The sequence below is a fragment of the Mirounga leonina genome, unplaced genomic scaffold (genome assembly GCF_011800145.1).
Source record: "Mirounga leonina isolate KUSES-001 unplaced genomic scaffold, KU_Mleo_1.0 Mir_151, whole genome shotgun sequence".
Taxonomy (NCBI): Eukaryota; Metazoa; Chordata; class Mammalia; order Carnivora; family Phocidae; genus Mirounga; species Mirounga leonina.
Window position 1 is genome coordinate 79,233,754 of NW_023270377.1, and position 26,520 is coordinate 79,260,273.

The 26,520-nt window shown below is 40.4% G+C and overlaps 1 protein-coding gene across 1 annotated transcript in view; it reads right to left on the reverse strand.

Moving 5' to 3' along the window:
* The window catches only part of LYPD6B (LY6/PLAUR domain containing 6B), a 169,032-nt gene that overhangs the window by 88,530 nt on the left and 53,982 nt on the right, over positions 1 to 26,520 (reverse strand). The window lies entirely within an intron of this gene.

The window sequence follows — 26,520 nt, forward strand, 5'->3', positions numbered from 1 at the left end:
AAGTTGCAGACATTTAGGATATAAGTTTTTTTAAAGTAAGTAGGAAACTTTAGACAGGGGAGGAGTCTTAAGGAGGTCCTTAGGCTCAATAACCTTTCCCAGCCACACACCAGGTGCAAGAAGGACTCAGACTTCATACAGCATCCTCTTGTCCCCAGGTAGAAAGATCTGGTGGGATGCAGATGAAGTGAGTACAAATTTTAAGTAGTGGAAGGAATAGGGAGGAAGAACACAGTGGATGCTCCTCTCCCCAGTCATGGAGAATCGCTTCATCTGGCCCTGCTATAACTCAATGGGACCAGGCCCCCTTCCTCTTTCAGAGGCACAAACCTTTGGTTCCCCGGCAAGCACCCTGAACTGTGTCTCCAGGTGTAAAACAGAATTTGCCAAGTGCCTAAGATGGATGACTAACTCCTGTCCCTCCTTGATCAATCACTTAGACATTGTCTGCCTAAATAAACTCCTATGGAATGACTATAGGACACAAGCCAAACCACTCTGATGTCCAAATTAAATACCTGACTTTTCCCCCTTCCCCTCCCCTTCAAAAAGCATTTAACTTTTTTCCCCTAGAACAATAGGGAAATACATCTGGAAACTTGCCATTTGGCAGCAGGGGCTGGAGGACAGATCAACAGAGCAACACAAACTACATCCTGAGCAAGAGCCTAAGCTCCTGGCTGTGTCTGGGGTCAATCCAAAGCAGAGAAAGGCAAGGCTTAAGGTGTGAAGGGAGAAGAGTTGCTGCTTGAAGTCCTGTTCCAACAGACCTCTCAAGGGCATCCAGGGAAGAAGAGTATGCATTTACTATATTCGAGCACAAAGCCAAGAGCACCCAGGCTCCTGGACCAAAAGTGAGGACCTGGATGGAGCAGAAGTATAAATCTGGGGGACTAAGAAGAAACGAAAACAGAGAGCCACTTTTTTTTTTTTTCCACAAAAGGAAGAACAGTACCAAGAAGGACTGAGACCATGACAAAAGAAAGATGAGACAATGTTTCTGTTCAGCATGCTAGCCCTCCATGTCAGGTACCTGTCTCTATGCCTCCTTCTCCCTCCTTCCCTGCTGCCAAGTCCTGAGCTGACATCCACTCAAGAGTCAGTACACAGAGCTCCTACTAGCACCAGGCATAGAGTTAGAAATGAAGGACACATGGAACCACAAAAGACCCTGAATAGCCAAAGCAATCCTGAAAAAGAAAAGCAGAGCTGGAGTCATCACAATTCCAGACCTGAAGCTCTATTACAAAGCTCTAGTCATCAAGACAGTACTGGCACAAAGACACATGCATCAATGGAACAGAATAGAGAGCCCAGAAATAGACCCACAACTCTATGGTCAACTAATCTTTGACAAAGCAGGAAAGAATGTCCAGTGGAAGAAGGACAATCTCTTCAACAAATGGTGCTGAGAAAATTGGACAGCCACATGCAGAAGAATGAAACTGGACCATTCTCTTACACCATACACAAAGATAAACTCAAAATGGATGAAAGACCTAAATGTGGGACAGGAAACAATCAAAATCCTAGAGGAGAACACAGGCAGCAACGTCTTTGACCTCAGCTACAGCAACTTCTTACTAGACGTGGTGAGGCGAGGGAAACAAAAGCAAACATGAACTATTGGGACTTCATCAAGATAAAAAGCTTCTGCACAACAAAGGAAACAGCAAAACTAAAAAGCAGCCTACAGAATGTGAGAAGATATTTGCAAGTGACATATCTGATAAAGAGTTAGTATCCAAAATCCATAAAGAACTTAGCAAACTCACCACCCAAAAAACAAATCCAGTCAAGAAATGGGCAAGAAGACACGAAGAGACATTTCTCCAAAGAGGACATCCAGATGGCTAACAGGCACATGAAAAGAGGCTCAACATTACTCATCATCAGGGAAATACAAATCAAAACCATGATGAGATGCCACCTCACACCTGTCAGAATGGCTAAAATGAACAACACAGGAAACAACAGATGTTGGTGAGGATGTGGAGAAAGGGGAGCCCTCTTACACTATTGGTGGGAACGCAAACTGGTGCAGCCACTCTGGAAAATAGTACAGAGCTTCCTCAAAAAGTTAAAAATAGAACTACCCTATGACCCAGCAATTGCCTATTAGCTATTTGCCCAAAGGATACAAAAATGCAGATTCAAAAGAGTACATGCACCCCAAGGTTTACAGCAACATTATCAGTAACAGTCACACTAAGGAAAGAGCCCAAGTGTCCATAGTGTCCATCGACTGATGAATGGATAATGATATGGTATATACACACAGAGAAATATTACTCAGCCATCAAAAAGAATGAAATCTTGCCTTTTGCAATGACATGGATGGAGCTAGAGTATATTATGCTAAGGAAATCAGTCAAAGAAAGACAAATACCCTATGATTTCACTCATGTGGAATTCAGGAAACAAAACAGATGAACATACAGGAAGGGAAGAAGGGGGAAAAAAGAGCAAGAGAGGGAAGCAAACCATAAAAGAACAAACTGAGGGTTGCTGGAGCTGGTGGGTGGGCGATGGCTAAATGGGTGATGGGTATTAAGAAGGGCCCTTGTGATGATGAGCTCTGGGTGTTATATGTAAGTGATGAATCACTGAATTCTACTCCTGAAACCAATATTACACGACATGTTAACTAACTAGAATTTAAATAAAAATTTAAAAGGAAAAAAAAAAACCAATGAAGGACACAGAAGAATTCTATGGGTTCTCTGCTCTTAAGATACAAAGTCCAACAAAAAAGCTGGATAAAGCCCACGGGAGTCTCCTCTATTTCAACATGAGCACCACCAGCTGTGCATGCTGCCAACATCACAGGAAAGATCTGTGGCCCTGTCAAGCCCTCAGCATACCCCTTTCCTCCTTTCAAGGGTATCTTCCCCTCCCCAGTAGATATCCTTGCTATTACACAACTGGATTTGCTTTCCCTTGACTCAAAGATTATCTCCAGTTGAAAACCAGGAGGAAGACACTCATGAAACTTCTTAGTGATTTATACTTCTGTATGAAGGAGTTAATTGCACCCATACCAAAGGGATGATTTTTAGATGGAGAATTTGAGGGTATGCAGAGAGCAGCCCAGGCCTGGCACCAGTCCTAATTCCTTCAGGCCACGCTCTTAAGAACTATCCCGCTTGCTATATTTTATATGTTCTCAAGCTTGGGAAATCATTAACGCTCTAAGTAATTCCACATGTAAAAATTCTTATATTTGTTTCCTTATGAGGGTCTTAGAAGTCTAGAGGAGATGGCTTTTTTAGAACCTTCCTAAACATACAGATTTGGGTCATTCTTGCCGGACACGTCCCCAGTAGATAGCCAGCAGAGGACCTCCTTGTGTTTGAAGAACAACCCCATATGCAGAGTTTTAGAAAGCATGCAATAAACCCCAAGATTGTTATTCACCCACTCAGCATGACATTTCAATCAATCAGGAATTATCATTTTTCATCAGAAAAGAGATGAGATCCCCCTGGTGAGTTCTCCCTTCCTCTCATTTGTTAGGTTAAGGTAGGTGGCCTATGTAACTCTATTCAGATTTTCTTCTGGAGTACAATCAAAAGGATCAGAACACTAGGCAAGATTAAAAATAGAGCCATCTCTCAAGAGAAAATAAAAGGCAGGTGTTATGTTCTTCCTTGGCATGTCCTTAAGCATCTGAGCAATGAACAGATACATAACCTTTTACACCCCATCTTGTTGCTATTTTGTCAATACAAATGGCTCTGTAATTGCCTTGAGAAATTCTGACTTGTTTTGAAATGTTATTTTTAAAGAGAAAAAATTTAGGACATGTTTCACATTCAAAGATCCTATTACTACTGTTCACTGAGAACATGGAGTACCTTACACATTCCTTCAAAGGTCTCTATCCAGATGAGGCAAAACCGCTGAGTATTACCTTAACACCAAATAAAACACAGTTCTATCTCCACTTTCCATCCTTGTGAGACTCATGTAATCATAGCAGCTGCTCATCAATAATATGAAGGGAGATGCAGTACCCTTGATTAGAACCAGAACAAGGAATCAGTTTCCAGAAAATTTCCCTAAAGTCCATGATTGGGATCTATAACTTAAACGAAACAACTTGCTCTATTTAGACTGGCCTCCCAGGAGATTTCAAATGCTATCTGAAGGTATAATTTTTGTGTCTGCATTCAATAAAATCTTGCAGGGGAAAAAAAAAGGAAAAAAAAACCCTACATGCCATATCCAAATCTCTGAAAAGCCAGCTGGAAAAATGTAATTCAATTCCAGAAAAATTTATCAAATGGTAGGTGTAGCCAGGTATAAGAAGAAAAATGAGACACAAACCTAATTTTCAAGAAGCAAATGATGCCAATACCATATCTAAGTGGAAAGAGCCACTTGGATAATGGGTTATGTTTTTTCTTCTAAATAATCAGTTGCATGACATAACTTAGTTGAAAATATATCTTTTAAAGAAATTAAATACCTAAATATGGGGTCCAATTTTTTTTTTCCTTAAAAGAAATAGTCATTGGCTTATACAGTATTATATTTTGAAGATACACCTCTGACCATTGACCTCAGGGTTATCAGCAAAGAAGACCATAAGGTAGTATGTGAGATGCTGAGTGATGAGGGCACCATTACACCCCATAAGCCAGTAGTAGTCCCAGGACTCAGCCTATGATCAGGCACAAGTTAGCTATAACAGAGGAAACAAGGAAGTGGGGCAGCCTCTAAAGAGATCAAATTTTCTGCTTCTAGCCCATACTCTAAGAGGCCCTTTTGCTACAACAAGATCCTGGATAAGTAGAACAAACTTTATATTGCATTTCTGACCACCAAGAAAGTACAGAATATATTCCAAAGAAGTGTATGCACAAATAGAGAGTGAGAGAGAGAGAGAGGAAGGGAAGAAAGAAATGTTAGATAAATTCAAAAGCGTTAGTGGCAAGCATACACACAAGTCAGGGTTGCCCTGGGAGCAGATGCTCCAGCATCAGGAACTGAGTGCTGGGTCCCTCACAGGGTTGGGTAGCTGAACCTGACACTCATGAAGTCAAGACCCTTGAAGCTGGCTAACACAGTCCTAGGTCAGTCCTACCCCCAAGCTCCAGGACACAAGAAATGCAAATCTTCTTGGAGAAAAGCTCTCAATTTAAGTCCCTAATGTTGCTATAAATTAAATTTAATCAAATATAAGCTCTCAAAAAAAATTTCCTCAAAACACAAGAAAATAAAGCAACATAAATGAGAGTTGCCAGGAACAGAAGGACACCCACTCTTAATTTCCAAATATTTAGCACTCTCAGAGAGTACTAAACAAAAATATTTAATGTAATAGAATATGGAATAAAAAATGAATGAGACTTTTAAAAATATTAAAAAATGATCACAAATATTCACAAATTAGCCTAAGAGAATTTTCAGAGACAACATAAAATCATTTAAATTAAAAACTCAATGGACAAGTTAAACCTCATATTTACCAGAACTGAAGACAGAGTCACTTGAACTGATAACAGTTCTAGAAAAAAGTGACCAGAATGCAATAAAAAGAGACAGAAAATATTAAAAGGATATTGAGAGGCATGGAGCATAGACTAAGAAAGTTGAAAATGGAAGTCCTAGGAGAGAATTGAGATTGGAGGACAGGCAGTTTTGAGACATAACGGCCAAGGTTGATGAAAGACACAAATACAAAGACACAGAAAACACTTTATACCAAGCAGAATAAAAAGAATTCCATATCTAGGCACACTAAAGTGATACCGCAGAATACCAAAGACAATGACATTATAATATCACCCACAAAAAAGATCAACAATTAGATTGACAGATTTCTCAACAGCAACAACTGAAGTCAGAAGACAGAAGTGTACCAATCTTCAAAGTGTTAGGAGAATAGAAATATTAACTGTATTAAAAAGAAACCACAGTCCCAAAATGGCGTCACTTAGGCCAAGTCACCAAACTGGGGCTTAACACCTAACCTAATTGCAGTTTCAAACCCCCCAGAAATGTAAGTCTTAAAAGGTCAGTCAGGAATTTTCTGATAAGCACCAATGAGGTAATCTGTCACATGGGCCCAGAAGAAGAGGTAAATTATCTAGTCAGACCCCTGAGTTCCCCTAAGGTATGGTGATGTCACCTGGAACAATCCTGTCTTTTCTTTTGCTAATAACTTTCTTGCCCCATCCTCCTTCCTATAAAAACCTTCCATTTTGTACAACTCCTCAGGGTACCCCTCTACTTGCTGAGTACCTTCCTAAACATACAGATTTGGGTCATTCTTGCCGGACGGGGGTGCTGAATGGGATGCTGCCTGAATCATGAATCCATTAACAAAACCAATTAGATCTTCAAATTTACTCTGCTGAATTTTTCTTAACAACTAGAACACCCAATAAAGCTTTTTTTTTTTTTAAGAAGGAGAATGGAATACATTCTTTTAAACAAAAACAGAAAGTTTACTACCAACAAATTTCCCTACAGAAATGCCCTAAAGGTTGTACTTTAAAGATTTATTTATTTGAGAGAGAGACAGAGCGCAAAAGCAAGTGAGCACGCGTGTGCAAGGGGCAGGAAAGGACAGGGAGAGAAAATCTCCAGCAGATTCCCCGCTAAGTGAGGATCCCAATGCGAGGCCTAATCCCACAACCCGGAGATCATGACCTGTGCTAAAACCAAGAGTCAATGCTTAACCGACTGAGCCACCCAGACACGGGAAGGATGTACTTTAGGAAGCAAGAAAATGAACCCAGAGGAATATCTGATATGCAAGAAATGACAAGCAGAAAAGACGGTAAATACATAGGTAATTTTATACAGGTATTTTTACCAGTCTCTGCAAAACAATGCTAAAACTAAAGTGTATCTCATGGTGGTAAAAAGTCAGAACTAAAATTTTTTTTTTTAATTTTTTTTTTAAGATTTTATTTATTTATTTGAGAGAGAGAGAGAGAATGAGAGACAGAGAGCATGAGAGGGAGGAGGGTCAGAGGGAGAAGCAGACCCCCTGCCGAGCAGGGAGCCCGATGCGGGACTCGATCCCGGGACTCCAGGATCATGACCTGAGCCGAAGGCAGTCGCTTAACCAACTGAGCCACCCAGGCGCCCGAGAACTAAAATATTAAACAATATAATTCATGAGAATGATTAAAGTACTCCCAGAGGCTGTGTTCCTTAGAAAGGGGTTATGATCCTAATGAACGGCATTCACAAAGGGGGAAAATGGCACTGGGGCCCTAATTGGCCTGGACCACACCAGGACTCCCCATTTTCCTTCTCCCCTTAGACCTGCCCCTCCCCAGTTTGTGGGGAAGAGTTGGGAGGTGGGGGAGAACCAGCAGATCTGAGGTGCTTCCTGACAGAAGGGGATTCTGGGTTGGTCCCTGAGAGAGGAGGAACAGCTCAGCCAAGAAAAGGCCTGGAGGCAGACAAAAGGCAATGTTTTTGCAGCCAAACTTTCAGCTCTGTCTAGAAAGTAATCCACTTACTTCACTTTCAGACCAGACTAGGTGTGGCTTTGTTGGTGAAGGGCTTTGTTGGGGCCCTGCATTGTTTAACTTCGGCAAACAGGCTTGGGGATTAGGGATTTGTGAAGACACTTCGCTGCCTGGTAGGGGAGGATGTGTTTGAGCTCCTGGGTCTCACCAATGGAGAGTTTTGGGGTGGCAGGGAAGAGATGACCTGAAAGGTCTATGTTTGACTGGGAAAGTCCAATTTCCTCCTGGAATTTTTCTGCTAGGTACAATCTGAACTCATCGACCCACATTAACGTCCTTCTTGAGAAAATAAAAATCACAACCAAAGCCTTCCATCTTCAAAGGCTTCCTTGTGACTTGGTTACCCAGTTTGGGTCTTGAGTGTTAGGGTCGGCCTCCAGGAAAATTACCCAGAGAAGCTTCCTGAGGCCAGTTCATTACTTTTCATAATTTGGATGGTGGGGTTGGTGAAGGGAGAAGCCGGTGAGGAGCTGCACTATAATTGGAATCCTAATTTGTAGAGTACACGCTCCTTTTTACATAACCCTAAAGCAAACAGCATAAGGTTAACTGGCAAGGGAGAAAGTGAGTAACATACTTCAATGCCAGTAACAAGTTACTGAAGACTTATTTGTTACTAGGTTCTCTCTACCTCTGAAGCTCTCCATTAGAACAATCAGTGAGCAGTGGAAACCCTGAATAACCACCCTGTTATTACAACTCCAGAAGCATTAGAAGTGATTCTAGGGGCGCCTGGGTAGCTCAGTTGTTGAGCGTGTGCCTTCGGCTCAGGTCATGATCTCAGGGTCCTGGGATCGAGCCCCGCATCGGGCTCCCTGCTCGGCGGGAAGCCTGCTTCTCCCTCTCCCACTCCCCCTGCTTGTGTTCCCTCCCTCGCTGTGTCTTTGTCAAATAAATAAAATCTTAAAAAAAAAAAAAAGAAAAGAAAAGAAATGATTCTAGTCCTGAGAGCCTCTAAGGACAAAAGGTGTTGCCGGGTTAAGAATACCCAGCTATTCCAGCAAGCATACCTGTTCACAGTATCATATGATGCATCAGTTACATAACGTGTCTTATAACCCCTGCCTAAAAAACAGACCGGTGTATTTAATACCAAACATCCATTACCTATTTTTCCCTTCATCCATGTAACTGCCTTGAGTGTTAATATAAATTTTCTGCCTATATGCACAAAGACAATGCCCAGTAGAAAAATTGTCACTGATAATTACAAGGCAGTTTCTCCCAGCCCCAAAGATGACTATATATTGATATCCCCCCAAGAAGTATTGCATTCAAAATCCATACAACATGGGGGGGGCAATGCAGTGAGAAATTAAGAGACATTCTTTAATTGTTTTTTTTTTTTAAAGATTAGAGAGAGAGAGAACTCAAGCAGGAGCAGGGGGAGGGGCAGAGGGAGAGAAATCTCTAGCAGATTCCCTGCTGAGTACGAAGGGGACATAGAGTTCAATCTCACAACCCTGAGATCATGACCTGAGCCGAAATCAAGAGTAGGATGCTTAACCGACTGAGCCACTGGGTGCCCCTAGAGATATTCTTTGATATTTTCAAACAATGAAATTAACACTTCAGAAAATCAGTCCCCAAACATCTATGAGATTTCACTATGCTACTTGGTTATGGCAGAAATAGGAAGAATCAGCCTTGGATTCCACAGGAAGGAGTCCCGAACAAGAAAATCATGTAGCAAATGAGCCACGGGGATCCTGCTGACTAATATCATATTTCTTAAATATGTGCTACTAAATCATCCAAAACTGCATGAATTCTTGATATGAAGATTCATAAAGTCTTTTTAGTGCTAAAAGAGAGGTTTAAAAAAAAAAGTCCTTCCTTCCTCCTTTAATCAATTCACAGAGGCAGAGATTACCAGTCCATGGTTAACTCCATGGTAATCGTCCAACTTGAATTATATGCAGACCTTTTTTTGAAGAAAAATGTTTGGGGCACCTGCATGGCCCAGTCGGTCTGACCCTTGGTTTTGGCTCAGGTCATGATCTGATGGGTCATGGGACTGAGCCCCACGTGGGGCTCCAGGCTCAGCAGGGTGTCTGCTTGAAAATTCTCTCCCTCTGCCTGCCTCTCTCTCTCCATCTCTCTTTCACTCTCAAAATAAGTGAATAAATCTTAAAAAAAAAAAAAAAAGAAAGAAAGAAAAATGTTCCCTCAAATCCCCCCAACATTAACTTTGTTGTTTTTAGTGTGTTCCTTAGAAAACAACAATATAAAACCAGGTACAAAATCTTTAGATGTGTCACCCTTTGTCTATACAAACCAAAGCACATGTATAAACAGATACAATCCAAACTACAGAACAAACAGCATTCAAATTAACTGTAGCTTAACATGTTAGATCGTGTTCTGCTGAAATCACACTGCTGCCCCAGTGAGGATATATATGGTACTGGCACTGATTGCCATGGCATGGGTCCTTTTGAGCTCGGCAAGCATTTACTTCCGCGTCCTATGGGAAGACTGGCTACTCCCACCACTTCCCTTCTAGAAGTGCTGTGAAACCTTTCTTCATCAGCCTGCTCTGTGAGCATTTGGTCTTTAAATGCAAACAGTGCTTTGGTGTCAAGTTAGTTCTACCCTGGTTTTTCTTAGGAACCCTCCATTTTAAACAGGTTCTACTGACACTAATTTGAACACAAACCTAAATACACATTGGAAATCATATCCCGGTGCTTAGTTATAAGACAGATACCCAATGATCCAGGATGGGCCTAGGTAAAATTTTTATCGCCATGAAAATGAAAGCAACATCTTAAAAACCTTACCTAAGACTCACAAATCCCCGAGGTTACCAAGGCTCAGAGGTCTTCAGCTCCCAGTGTGAGAAACTGCCCTGTGGAATGCTGTCTGTGACCAGGTTCCTACAGAGAATCTACTTTTAGTGTGTCCTTGAAACTAGAGACATACTCGGATCAAAACTTCGAGGGCTGGGGGAAAGCTGGAAGAGCAGGTGTAAGGAATATCAGATCTGACAGAAGGTAACTACGAAGACTGCCAAAAAGCAAACAGCCTACAGACATGGGACTTGTTCTCACCAGTGCTGAGTGCTCTTTCTGAGCCCCTGGCTCTCTGACGGTGACCTGGTTTTCATAATAAAGCAAATGCAATATTTAAGGCCTTTCTCAGAGACTATAGTCCAGAGAGATGTTAAATATCATCCCAACTTCCATCATCACTGTGCTAGTTTATTTTTGTCATTTGCGCCTCCACCAGCTTGAGATCCATTGTCTGCCCTGCTCTCACTGTCAACCAGGAGGGTGGCCCCTGCAGATTGCATCCCCCAGGTTCCTGGGCAACTGACTTGTGCTGGGTTTGGCTAATGGAGGAAGTTGCAGGAGACCAGAGCAAGGGAGGAAAGGGAGGTTGGGGGCGGGCTTCATCCTAGCCCCACATGCTTCAAGCCCAGCATCACCCATAGAAATGGTGTCCCTCTGCAGCCAGCCCCAGCCCCAGCCAGGACTGCATCCTCCACGGCTGCAGCTCTAAGTGTTCTTGAGACCCTGTTTCCTTCCCTTCTCTCTTCCATCCAGAGCTGGCCATGAGCCCTCCCAGAACACGCCTTCTCTCTCTTGTCCCCTCAGCTCACGGCCCCCATGGCTTTCTATGGCTGGACTCCCCCATCCTATCACCCTGCACATACTCTGTGGGTAGAATCCACGGAATTCTCCTCATTTGAACCAATGGTGTGAATTCTGCGTCCTGCTGGGGCCATTTAAGACACAATCCTCAAATCTGGTCAGGCAGATCAGAACTATGCAAACCCCTCAGTACAGATTAGATGCCCAAAAATTAACAATATAAACAACAAAAAAAAAATCACCATCTATCAGGGAAGCAAACCCATGAAGATAATCACATAAGCAAAAGTGGCCTTGACCCTCTAAGTCCAGTCCTGAAATATTTAGCTAAAAAAAAATAATAATAATACCTTTTGGAAATAAAAAAGCTATCTTCGTGGAAAAGTTTATTACATCATAACCTATAGCAGGGGAAATTTTGGAAACAACCTGAATGTCCTACAGTAAGAAAATAAATTACAACATTATCAACTTGAAGGACTAGTATGCTACTATGAAACAGTATTAAGAATTTATAGCAACAGGGGCACCTGGGTGGCTCAGTCGTTAAGCGTCTGCGTTCGGCTGGGGTCATGGTCCCAGGGTCCTGGGAGGTTCTGCAGGAAGCCTGCTTCTCCCTCTCCCACTCCCCCTGCTTGTGTTCCCTCTCTCGCCGTGTCTCTTGTCAAATAAATAAATAAAATCTTTTTTTAAAAAATGGATATTTGAACAGATTTTGTACATACATTTGAACATCAATATTTTAATTGTGTAAAAATAAATATACATGCACCTCAACACTAGATAAAATTTCACAAAACTAAATCCCATGCTGGAAGACTCAGATTCTAGGTACTGTGTATTTCCTTTCTAAAACTTCCTTAGAAATAAAACAAAGGGCATACTATCCAGAGGCCTCACGGCTACAGCCAGGGATAGGAGAAGTGCATTCTGAGAGATTAAAGCTCCTCCAGACTATTTCCCACCCTCCGATCAATAATCCAGCCTTCAGCTGGACATTTAACGTCCGCCTCTGTTTCTTTCCTCTGCAGTGGAAGGAGTACCAACCCCTTTACAAGACTGTGAAGTTAATGAAACCCAATAAAACTGCAAAAATATATATATTTTTTTGCTTTCGTATGCCTGTTTCCCTGCCTATACTAACTGTATATGCTGCCTCGAGCTGGGGCAATTTAAAACGAAATCCTTCTCTTTGACAAATTTTGTGGTGCAGTGCTTGTGAGCTCTGTTTCAGAGATGGAGCGCTTTCATTAATAAGTGGTAAGATGAACACAGTCATTTGGGGGCCTTCATTGGAGGTTTTAAAATATGCTTCCTGCTCCTCCTTAAAGAGATCCTATCTAGCAGAGGGGTAACAGATTGATGGCTATGACCTTCTTCACGTTCTTCGAACTCCTTTTAAAATGAAATCAAGGCTCTTGCTGCTGCTGGTGTCTCCGGGCCGGCTGCCAAGGCACGATAATGAGGGCTTCATACCATCCCCCACCCTCAAGCCTGCCATCTCAGTTCATTGGTCATGTGTTAATGCCACCCACAAGCACATCAAAAGAGGGGCAATCCAAGAGAAACAGCTTTCCCCATCCCCAAGGCGTGTAGCCTTTAAACAGCGGTCGTCGGAAAGACGATGTCTTCGTACTGAAGACAAATACGACACCGTACCAACATTACAACAAAATGCTTTTACAGACATAAAGCTCTTTATGCTTTAATTTTAAACTGATGATTTTATATCTTCCTAAATTATACATTTTAGCAGAGTTTCCTAATCTAAAACATTTATTTGTCTGGAATATATACGGACTTGAAATATTGCCATTCCTATTTCATAGCTGAGCGGATGATAATTTTCTTTAATTACACATTAATTCCAGTGTACTACCTGGCTAGGCAGTTATTGTTTTAATGGGGTAAGGATTAATGGGCAGGTGTTCTGCTATACTCTGAAGAAGAAATAGAGGAATTATACATGATTCATTTTCTCACTTCTCTGAGCTGAATAATATTAACAACACTGTCACCTTACATTTATAAAGCACTTTTCATTTTCAGAGTGCCTTCGTATCTGGGATTATGTTTTCCTGGATCTTTTACCTTTGACAGATTTTTCCAGATAACACACAACTCTGCAGTTTTTCAAATTTCTGATGCCCAAACATTTTATGTACCTATGTTTATATCAACAGGATGCAGTAAGAGGTAGTAGAATAACCACAGCCTTTGGAGACCAACAAACCTGGGTTCAAATCTCGGCTCAACCAATACTCCATGACCTTGGGTGAGTTACTATGATTATCAGTTTTGCCATACTAACAATAAGGATAATATCCACTTCCAGGGCACTTGGGTGGCTCAGTCGGTTAAGCATCCAACTCTTGATTTCAGCTCAGGTCATGATCTCAGGGTTGTGAGATCAAGCCCCACATCAGGGTCCATGCTCAGTGTGGAGTGTGCTTGTCCCTCTCCCTCTACTCCTACCCACCCCAAAGAAATAAAAAAAAATCTTAAAAAAAAAAAAAAAAGGATAATATCCTTTTCCATCAATGGCTATTATAAGGAATAAATAAGATGTAACTTATTAAAAAGAGTCTGTTCTAGGGTGCCTGGGTGGCTCAGTTGGTTAAGCGACTGCCTTCAGCTCAGGTCATGATCCTGGAGTCCTGGGATCGAGTCCCACGTCGGGCTCCCTGCTCAGCAGGGAGTCTGCTTCTCCCTCTGACCTTCCCCCTCTCATGTGCTCTCTCTCTCTCTCTCATTCTCGCTCTCTCAAATAAATAAATAAATAAAATCTTTAAAAAAAAAAAGAGTCTGTTCTATATCTGGCTGGCACATAGCAGGTGTTTAATAAGTAAAAGTTATTGCTATTATTAGCAGCTATCTTTCTCTGTCTTAGACATTGTCTTGCCCCTACCTGACTTATTTTCTTCAAAATATTTGGATATGGAGGAAATAGAAAATCAAGAGTAACAACATTAGTTCCAGAAAGCGTACTAGGGGTCTTACATTGGTATTATCTCAGACACCTTCTGTCCTGAGGGGCCTACTCGAGCAGTCTGCAAATATTCATCCATCTCTTCTACTTTAATAGAGTATAAAGTTAACAATGCCTTGGATAAACCCCAATACTCATCATTTGGCATTCCTGTATTTTCAGTTTAAAAGCATGTATCAAACCTAAGAAAACATCTCAAATATGGAATACCCTTTGGTTGCCGTGGGAGCTAGGCTCCACAATGGTCCCTGAGGATCTCACCTCCTGGTGGTCATGCCTTTAGTAGTGTTCTCTCCTACCCCCAACCCATACTCTGAAGTCAGACTGGTCTATTATGCCACCAACTAAATGAGGTAGAAGTGATGATGTGTGACTTCTGAGGCTGGGTCCTAGAAGACACTGGAATTTCTGTCTTGGTCTCCTAGATCAATTGCTCTGGGGAAAAACCAATAACAAGGTCATAAGGACACTCAAGCAGTTGCCCACATGAAGAGGGACGAACTTCCCAGTTACGTGAGTCACCTTAGACATAAATCCTTCAGCCCTGGTCAAGCCTTCAAATGACTGCAGCTCAGGCCAACACGTGACTACCTCATGAGAATAATTGATCCAGAAATGCTCAGCCAAACCAATTCTGATTTCTAGACCCACAGAAACCCATGAGAGATAATAAATGATTACCGGTATTTTAAGCAACTAAAATTTGAAGCTGTTACACAGAAATAACTTATTATTACAGTCACAAGTGTAATTTAGCAAGAATATGGATTGGAATGACATGACCCTTCACCATGTAAGCACCAACCCAGAGAACATCTCCAGAACAATGATTTGGTCTATAATATAGAGACCACTTTCATATTTTAAATATCACCACCTCACACATTAACAAATTCCTCAAATCCCATACTAATTCCAAAAACCTTTTTAAAAATGATATATTTGATTATATAGAAATGTAAAATGTACATGGAAAAACTATAAAGTAAAAATCTAATGACAAATGAGGAAAATTCTCAGCAATGTATGATAGAGGGTTAATACTCCATATAAAAGAATGTATAAATCAATAAAAAATAAACCATTCAATAATAAAACAAAAAGCAGTTATGATTGAGAGATTCAAATAAAAGAGAAGGGCTTCAGAGACTGTGCTCTAGGGCACTCCAGTATTTAATTATCAGGAATAAGAGGATCCAGCAAAGGAGACCAAGGAGTGGCTGCTAGGACAGGAAGAAAACTAGAAGATGCTGGAGTCTAGGAACCCAAGGATCAAAAAGAGTTCAAGAAAGAGAGGGACGAAATGTGCCAAACCCTGCTTCTGAGGCAACTGCGAGGAGAGTGTTGGCTACTCAATTTTGCTACATGGAATCACTGGTAATGACCATATCACCCAATTTCTCTTCCTACTGCCAATAAAGGTTTGTTGAATATCCATTAATTGCCAGATACATTACTTCTTGGAATTACCACCTCTCCTTGTATGTTGTAACTGCCAATACAGCTCATTCTTTCAGGTTACATCCAAAAGGACAGTGGAGATTCTTGGGGGTGGGAGGATGGGAAGAGAGTTGCAACAATCAGATTCAAGTCCATTAGGTATCAGAATATGAAACACCAGCAAATTATTCATAAATATTAGGAGGAATCTGGGAGACTTCTGACTAATCATCACAGTGATAATTTTATAACTTCTTTATACATAGAGCTGTCTGGATGAGCTGGGTTATGCTGCATAACAATCTCTCAATCTCTGTTCTGACACACTAGGTCCATCTCTTGCTGAATCGAAGCCCACTGTAGGTCCAGGCACCTCTCTGAGATAACTATCTTCCATGTGCTGTCTTAGCATTCCAGACAGCTCTAAATGTGGAAACATATTTCCAAAATTATCACAACAGGGAAAGAGAACCCTAAAGGGTCTTACACCAACTAATTAGTCTGGCCCAGAAGTGACTCATATCCAGCCACCACCACTGGCCAGGAAGAGTCACATGACCCACCCAACTGCAATAGGGGCCAGGAAGAGAAATTTTCCCATGAAGATGAACTAGATGCAGGTGAGCATTGTAAGTCTACTACAGTCAGGATTCTACTTTTCAAAGGATCTGACATCTAATCATCCCTTTGACCATGAAACTATTCCAATAAGGTAGATAGTGAAGTTATTAGGATCTGTTTACAGATGTGAAAACTGAGCTAACAAAGGTTTAAACAACTTGTCTAATTAGTAGTAAAATCTAATTTAAATCGTTGTAGTAATGATTGCCTCCCAGCTCCATGAGCTTTCTTTTCACAAGTCCTTGCTGCCATCAATTTGGAAAAAAATCATTAGGATCACCATTATTTGTGGTCATGGTATATATAAAATATGCCACAGAACAGAATACTACATGATTCTCTAAGTACCTTATACAAAAGGAAAGAAAGCCCTTTCAAACAGCTGGGATCAGTCCCTACAGACATATTCTTGGCAATGACTGGCTGATGTCTAAAATAAAAGTCAAAAGTGCTTAGGATGGAAGACTTGGGTTTTCCTAACAACACTTGAGGCTCCTTTCTCTACATCTGTCACTAAAGATTAGCCCTCAGAATAGCATTGTGTGAATCCCCTTTATGTTAAAGATGAACTTTAAGTTTCGACATACCCTAGAGTTCTAATTTGCAGGCTGCTGACAGCCCAGCTTTAACAGAGACCAGCTTTTATGACTCGTGTGTTAAACCTTAAGGTACAATTTCCTTTTCTCAGATATTTGGGGTCTTGATAGAATTTCAGGAGAGCAGGAAAGAGCTATATTGGAGTTTTCCTTTATCACTACTTAATTTAGCAGGACAAAATGCTAACATTTTGCAAAAAGAAATACATATCCAAGCTCTGGATTCCTAGATCAAAATGAAATATCACTTGGCATTGAGATAAAAGCATTACGTATAATAAGACTTCTCCAAAGATTGTGCATTTGGAAAAAAATAGTTGAAAGAGTAATTAGCTATAAGCTTCTATTTTTTCTTTCAATCCTTAAATTCCATACTGTAATCCTTAATTTAAAAATTGGTATGTGAGTTAAGTACTAAGCAAGAGCCTCAAATGGTATCAAGTCAACCCCTTGAAACTCTTTTAACTACTCTGTCCATGGCTTTCAGAGGGGAAGAGGAGGTAAAGGAATTTCCATGGTTAAGATAAATGGCACATACCCAAATCTGACGGTAGTCAACCAACTGCTATTCTATTTGTTGGCTTGTTGGTATTAAAAACATTGGAAATTGGGGCGCCTGGGTGGCTCAGTCAGTTGAAAGGCCAACTCTTGATTTTGGCTGGGGTCATGGGGTCATGGTCTCAGGGTCACGAGATGGAGCCCTGCGTCAGCACCATGCTCAGCAGGGAGTCTGCTTGAGTTTCTCTCCCTTTGCCCCTTCCCCTGCTCATGCGTGTGCTCTAAAATAAATAAATCTTTCAATTTAAAAAAAGTTAAAATAGAACACTGGTAATAGGCAAGAATACCTATGTAGCAAAGCTACCGCCAAGAGTAAACAGAACTTGGTCTCCTAAACAAGTAACCATGTGGTTCACTCCAGGAAGCCCCCTCAATGCACTTTTTGTCCTAGTCAGAAAAAGCCTTCCCTGGATATTCTAGCAATGGCTTTCCAACGTGTGTGTTATAATGGAAAGAGCATGAGGAGATTTGGCTTTTATTCCCAAATCAATTACCAGCTATTCCCACATCTATTTAAAAAACCAAACTAGGTATTATGGCGAGACTCAAACGAAACAGTACATATGAAAGCACTTTACATTTTCAGTAGAACCTTACTGTTTGCAACATGTTATACTAAATATGGCCTCCTCGGGCTTATATGAAGAACCCGCACTTACACTCCCCATCTAGCCAGGACAGAAAATGTCACTGTCCCATCCCAAATGTTATCCTTCTCTACTTCATTACAGAATTTCAGTTTAGAAACTGACCTGGATATCCTTTCAATCTTATTGGCACACCATCCTACTCCCCATGTTAATATACAAATCTTCGAGCAAAACCATCCAAGAGCAGTAGTGAAAACTTCTGCAGGTTCCACATCCCTTAGGTCAGGGGACCTTATAATTTGTCATCCACACTGGGACACTCCTGGAAGTGAGAGGAGACTTTGTAAGTAATGACACCAGGGCAAGAGTGAAACTGGAACTGTCCTTGCGAGCCACCCTCTTCACAAGCCACACGGAAGACCCCAACCCAGGTAGCAGATGCAGGCCTTGAAGGCTATCTATCAAGGAAATCACATTTTCCTTAACCTATTTTTTGATGCACTGAATTTTCTCCAACTAATTTTTCAGATGGTAGGTACCTTCTGAGCTTTCAGTCCTTCTCACCCCCCATAGACCTTCTGCTCTTGTTCAAAACAGTCACGGACCCCGGGCAAGAAAAAAAAAAAAAATCACCTGATGTTTCTACTTAAACTATCTGTTGACCTGCTGGTTTTTAAAAGCACAGAAACTATACTGAATAGGAGATAACCTAGAACCAAACACTACTAACTGCTGTTCCAGTCTGCTTTCAGGGTTTCTAACTTGTAAGTATACTAATAATTCATGAATATTTTGTCCCTTTTAGAACATGAGACAATATGGAAAATTCAAGCAATAATAATGGCCCAGGAACCTACTGATTTCCAGGCACTTAACATACATCATTCCAGATAGGCTTCACACTAACCCTTGATGATAGTATTTTTATTTATTACTTACAAATAAGGAAGTCGAGGCTAAGAGACATGAAGTGATTTGTATGGAAGCTCCTAGTACTTTGATTCCAAAGTTCATCCCATTTATACCTTATTTTAAATATTTTATATATTTTCCTTTTCTCTGCAGTTCTGATTGTTTAACCTAATCATACTATGTATACCATAGTCTATCTTTATATGTACATTCATGTCTTGATGTAAACATTGTGAGGATTGCGTCTCATTAAAAGCACCACAAACATGACGAAGAAAAAACAATACACAATGTTTCCTCCATCTCCTCTATACCCTAGTCCACTCAGTCTCTCTCAGAGGTAACCACAGGGTACCTTTCTTTTGCCTCCTTTAAGACATCGAAGCACATTGGGCATAGGCATCTGCTTACACTCTGTTCCTGTGTTCCCCTTCACAACATGATTCCAAAGACCATCCATGCTCACTACTGCCAGTTCCTCTCCCCAGGCTCTCTTGAACTCACCCAAATCAGACTTTCATTCCTACCACTTCCACAAGACTGCACTTGTCAAGGTCACCGATGTCCTCCACATTGCCAAATCTCAAAGTCAATTCTAAGACCTCATTTTCTTCAACTCTGAATAGCAATTGACATAGTATATTGCATCCTCTATTCTTGAAACATTTTCTTCTCTTAGCTCCCAGGATGTCCCTCTCCCAGGTATCACCCTGTCTCTTTGCCCATTCCTTCTTGGTCTCCTTTGATGGCTCTTCCTCATCTTCCTGACCTCTAAATGTAGGATAATCCAATCCTCAGCCTTCTTTCATTCTCCATCTATACTCACTCCCTGGGTGATCTCATTTAGGCCCACACTTCACATGCCTTCTACATGTTAATAGCTCTCCAGCCCAGACTTCTCCTTTGAACTCCAGACTTGTAATGTTTAATGGACATTGTATAGGTAATCTCAAACTCAACATGTCAAACCTGAATTCTTGATTCTCCTCCGCCAGTCTTTTCCATCCTACTAATGGCAACTATTTTTCTTGTTGTATATCAGGAGTGCAAGGAGGGAGCAAAAACTAAACAAAAGCACTGAGGAGTCATTCTTAATTTCATTCTTTCTCTTATCCGACATCTAACCCATCAACAAATCCTGCAGGCTCTAACTTCTAACCATATCCTGAATCTGATTATTTCCCCATTGCCTTCACCACTTCCAACTACTTTGGACCAAATGATTATACAGCTTTTAACCTGGTCTCCTTGTTACTGCCCTTCACCTGTAGTCAATTCCCCATATGGCTACATAGCATATCTTTAAAAGGGTAAGGCAGGTCATGCCATTACCTTTCTCAAAACCCCTAAATTATTTCTATCACCCTCAGAGCAAAACCCAAAGTTCTTACCACAGGCAGCAAAGCCTTACATGATCTCACACTGTCCTCGTGCTCTCTGCCCTCATCCCCACTGTTCCTTCCCTTACTTTCTACCAGCACCCCAATGATACTAACCTCTTTGATCTTCCTCAAACAAGCCAAACCCATTCTCCTGGCTTACTATTCCATCTTAGCACTTATTCAAATATCTAGAATGTCCTTCCCCTGGACAGCCCCAGGTATGTTCCTTTCCTTCATATTCTAGTCTCTGCTCAAATGTCATCTTTTCAAGGAGTTATTCCCATTCATGTTACTGTACCCTATCCCACTCTCCATCATGTTCTCTCTCCTTATGCGGCTTCATTTTCTTCAAAGCACATATTACTACCTGACATACTATATAACTATTGCCTTATAAGTCTCCAGCCATAGAATGTAGACTCCTTGAGAGCAAGGATTTTGTTTCATTTGCTATTCTATTCCTGATGCCTATCACATTATATGTATTCATAAAACAATCACTAAATGAGGGAAACACATATGTATATTTTACATTAAAATGGAATATAATACATAATGTTCTAAAGTTGCCATTTCCACTAGTCAGATTACAAAACCTCATAATTCATGGGCATAGAATTCATAGTCCTCAGAAGGGTCCTCACTCAATAGTGGGGAATACTTAACTCTAGACTATGGTCCCACCTAGCAAATATAAAAATTACCAAAAATGGTCAAACTTTCCATAAAACCTAACTGCATCCTAGAATGAAGCTCAAGAATGTTTATAGGAGGGGTGCCTGGGTGGCTCAGTCGTTAAGCGTCTTCCTTTGGCTCAGGTCATGATCCCAGGGTCCTGAGATCAAGCCCCACATCGGGCTCCCTGCTCAGCGGGGAGCCTGCTTCTCCCTCTGCCTCCCCGCCCCCCAGCTTGTGTGCTCTCTCTCTCATAAATCAAATCTTTAAAAAAAAATGTTTATAGGAATACAAAAATATTCAGCACCCAAGAAGGTAAAATTCACAATGTCTGACAAATAAAGATTACCAGCCATAAGAAGCAGGAGAACATAACATCATTCAAAACTACCCTGAACAGACACAGATGTTAGAATTAACAGACAAGGACATTAAAACCATTTTAACTGTAGTCTATCTCTACTTAGGTTTTGTAAGAGAAAAAAAATTTTTTTTTAATCCCAAATCAAACTTCCTTTTTTTTTTTTTAAAGATTTTATTTATTTATTTGACAGAGAGAGACACAGCGAGAGAGGGAACATAAGCAGGGGAGGTGGGAGAGGGAGAAGCAGGCTTCCCGCCGAGCAGGGAGCCCGATGTGGGGCTCGATCCCAGGACCCTGGGATCATGACCTGAGCCGAAGGCAGACGCTTAACGACTGAGCCACCCAGGCACCCCCCAAATCAAACTTCTACAAAAGAAATTGCAACCTCTGAGATGAAAAACACATTGAATGCAATTGGAGTGACATGAGAGTGTACATTTCAGAGCAATATATTTTATATATTTATATTTCTAGGAATAAAAATAGCCATTTCATAAAGTTGTCATCAAGAGGACAGAATAATCCTAAACATTTATGAATCTATTAACAGAGCTTCGAAATATGAGAGAGAGAGAGAGAAACAACTCCTTGAACGGCAAGAATTAGACAAATCCGTAATTATAACTGGAGATTTCAATACCCCTCTCTCAATAATTGATCCAACAAATAGAAAGAAAATCATTAAGAATATACTATCAATTTGACCTAGTTGGCAATTATAGAACTCTCTTCACATGCACATGGAACATTTAACAAGACAGAACATATTCTGGGCTGTAAATCAAATCTAAATAACACTAAAAGTTTATTCTTTGAGATCAATAATTTTTTAACCCTGTACCTAGATTAGGAAAACAAAAGAAAAAACACGAAGTATAAATATCAAGAAGGAAAGAGTTGATGTTATAAACATTCTACAGACATTAGAAGAATGAGAGATTATGAACTTTATGGCCATAATTTCAGAATCACAGATTAAAAGAAAAAAAATCCTTGAAAGACACAACTACCAAAGCTTACTCAAGAAGAACTGATAACCTTAATAGCTCTGTATCTACTCAAGAACTTGGATTTGTAGTTTAAAAACATTCCCACAAACAAAATACCCAGATGCATTCACTGGTGAATCTACCAAACATTAATGAAGAAATACAAATTCCACACAAGCTTCTCCAGAAAAATTAAGGAGAGAATACTTTTCAACTCACTCTGTGAAACATCATTCTGATACCAAAAGCAGAAAAGGACATTACAAGAAAACTGCAAACCAGTATCCCTCATGAATAGATGCAAAAGAACTGAATATATAAGATAATATATCAAGGCCACATAGGTTTTATTGCAGGAATGCAAGGTTGGTATAAAAGTCACCAGAAAAATAAAAATCAATTTATTGTATTAAGAAACTTTAAAAGAAAAACCATATGATTATCTCAAGAGACAGAAAATCACTTGACAAAAATCCAACATCTATTCCTGATAAGAGAGGGAAAAAAAAAAAAACTCTCAGCAAACTAGTAACAGAAGAACTTCCTGAATCTGACAGCATCCATGAGACACGTATAGTTAATATTGCACTCAGCAGTGAAAGACTGCATGCTTTCCTCTGTGATCAAGTACAAGGCTGTTCCCTCTCATCGCTTCTATTCCACACTGTACAGAAGCATCTAGCCAGGAAACTAAGTCAATCTAAGTAATAGAAGGCATCCAGACAGAAGTCAAACCAACATAATAGAGGATATCATGACCATGTATGTAGAAAACCTAACAGAAGGCTCAATAAAGCTACTAGCACTAATAAATGATTATAGTAAGGTTGCAGGATACAAGATCAATATAAAAAAAATTGTATTTTTACATACCAGCAAAGAACCAGTGATTTTAAAATTTTTTAATCATTGACAATATCATTAAAAATAAAAACCAGTGAAGGATAAATCTGGCAAAAATGTGAAGGAACTCATTACTGAAAACAAAACATTACTGAAACAGAGAAAAGAAAACCTGAATAGAGGATTACAGCCTTATTCATAGATTGGAAGGCAGATATTGTTAAGATGGCAATTCTCCCCTAATCAGTCTATAGATTTAACACTACCCAATCAAAATCACAAGAGGCTTTTTATAGAAAGTGACAGGCCAATTCTAAAATTCATATGAAAATGCAAAAGAACCAGAGTAACAGAAACAACTATTTAAGATTACACAGTTAGGAGTAATCAAGTAAGGATAGGCACACAGATCAATGAAATAGAATAGAGCTCAGGAATAGACATATATTAATATAAGAACAACTGATTTTTGACAAACATGTAATGGCCATTTAATGGAGAAAAAAAATACTTTCTAGCAAATTGTGCTGGGACAATTGGATGTCTATTTGCAAAAAGTTTAACTTTGATCCATACCTTGTGCCAATTGAGTAAAATGAAATCCACACAGATCACAGATCCAAATGTAAAATTTGAAGTTTTTAAACTGCTAGAAGAAGAAATAGGAGAAAATATTTGTGGCTTTAGGTTAGGTAAAGATTTCTTAGATGTGACACCCAAAGCAAGGTCTGTAAAAAAAAAAAAAAATCGATAAATTTGATTTCATCAAAATTTAAAACTTCAGTTCTTTGAAAGAACTGATAGAGTAACTGTTAGAATAAAAAGACAAGCCACAGCCTAGGAGAAAATATTTGCAAAACATATACCTGATAAAAGACTTGCATTCAGACTATATAAGGATACTCAAATGAATAATGAGAAAACAGCCCTATTTTATAAATGGACACATCAAAGAAGATATACAAGTGGTAAATAGCATGTAAAGGATGTTCAGCATCATTACTCAGGAAATATTAAAACCACCAAAGAAATAAAATGGCTTACACGTCACCAAGTGTTGGCAAGGATTCAGAAGAACTAGAATTCACACCAGAAATGGAACTCATTTTGGTGGTGACACAAAATGGTATAACTCTTCCAAAAACAGTGTGGTAGTTTATTAAACCTACAACTACCATATGATCCAGTCCTAAGAGAAAAGAAAATATACATCCATATAAAGACTGATACAGAAATGTTCATAATAGCTTTACTTGTAATAACCCAATGCTACAGATAACTCCAGTATCCATCAACAGGTTAATGGATAAACAGACTGTGGAGTGACCACACGGTGGAATGTCATTCACCAGTAAAACAAATGAACTAATAATGTGTACAACGTATATGACTCTCAAAATAATTATGCTGAAAGAAGCCAGACAAAAAGGACTATAAACTGTACTCTCAATATAAAACTCTAGAAAATGCAAACCAATCTATAGTGACAGAAGGCATTTCCCCACTAGGGGAAGCGATACACAGAGAGGGGCAGGAGGTTAGGATTACCAAAATACACAAGAAACATTTAGGTGTGACGAATGTGTTCATTATCTTGATTATGGTGATTGTCCCATAGATATATCAAAACTTAGCAAATTATACTTCAAATACATGCAGTTTACTGTAGGTCAATTTTATCTTAAAAAAAAAAAAGGATGAGATGGCCTATCTGAGGTTGCCCTTTTGCCAACCTAAGTTTTGGCCTCATTGCAAAAAATTTCTTGAATAGCATTTAAGAACAGACTGACATTGTTAAGCTTAATGCTCTGTGAAATAGTCTCAGCTAATTGTTTCAAAGGCCTGTGGCAGCAGTTTTCTGAGCTTCTATCAGATGACACTTTTTTTCTTTATGTAAACAGAAGCTAATGTTGCCACTGGATACCAAACAATGCTTTTACTGCAGTTATATCAACCATATTCACACTGCCAGCTGCATATGTTCTTTCACCTGAAGAGGGCTGAAAACAATGCCCTTAGTTGTGTGTGTCACGCCTGGAACTTTACGTGGCCACTTCTGCAGGGAATCCTACAAGGGAGATGGCAGATTTGAATCACTGGTGGATTGGCTGGGGGTGGGGGGTGCATGCACACACTCGTGTGTGAGAAAGACAAAATGAAGGAGACACAGAGGGACGTATGAAGGAAGACCTTGAGTCAAGTATCAATAGCAGTGCTCCTCTTCTGGAACTTTCTGGTTTTAATCCAGCCATTTCTTCCCTACAGAAAAAAAATGTGGGGTCAATTGCTTGACATCTAAATAACTGTGGTCTCTCCTCCATCTTCTAGTCCCACCCTCAGGAATGCATGGAGCCCACAGTCTCTCAGGTTTTAGTTTCTGGAACGAGTGCACACAAACACAGAAACACCCCTGCACATTTGAAGCCCAAATCCCTCCAACACAGTGCAAATGTTTCATTCTCTTCTTAGCAGAAGTTGTCAGAAACCTGTATTACTGTGAGGACCTCTCTCTTCCGCACTCAAATAAATCCCTTCTTAATTTGGTCTTTTTACACTAAATCGGCGCTTCCTAAATTCAGTCCATGCTGGTGACAAGTTGGCTTTGGCTAAAACAAGAAATCAACTGATTGGCAAAGATAGGTCATTCTAAACACAAATGCACCGACTATTAAAGCGGTGAGTAAGTGCCTACAAGAATTTCCTGCAGAAGCCTTTGGCTCTAAGTTCAGCTCCATTTTGGGGCTGGTGTGGCTAACTAAAGCATTTCTAGCACTCGCTGATAGCGTTTTAGCAAACTGACACTTTCTTCTTGACTAATGAGTAGGGCTGAAAGAGTTAAAGGAAGCAGCCTCTTACATGGGTTGTCATGTGCACCGTGAAATCATCTTGTGCCACGGGGGTTCCTGCCCTCAGGGAGAGCCCATCTCCTAAGCTCCTGAGGCCATGATGGATTCAGAGTTCCCATAAAAGTCTGAGGTACTCTGAGGACCCAGGAGCAAGCATTAGGGCCCATGAGCCCAAATGGCACCGCTCTACAAATCAGGAAAAGGTGCCTGCCATGGGCAGAGGAGCCCTGTGTGTTCACACAGTTCGGTGAGAGGACAGGGTCTATGCGAGCCTTTGAAAAAGGCCTCCGTCTCTCCAGGCCAACACTGCCTCCTGCCAGACAGAGCAAGGGGTGGATTTTGGCCCCACTTAACCCTTTGGCTTAGTGCCCTTGTGCAATGAACAACAGGCACGGCTATCCTTGATGGTTTGCCAAGTATTCCCTAAGTCTCGGCATTTCCACGAGTTGCTACTAAATTTGTAAATCAGTGGCTGAATTTCTAGGGCTACTTGTGGTGTCTCTCCACCCAAATTGCTTTTAATTTCCAGCCTTTGGACTGTGCCATGGCTTCTACGGGGATGCAGAAGGGGAATATAGTAGAGAAAAAGGAAGCACCACAGTTCCCTTGATGGTTCCAGATTTCCT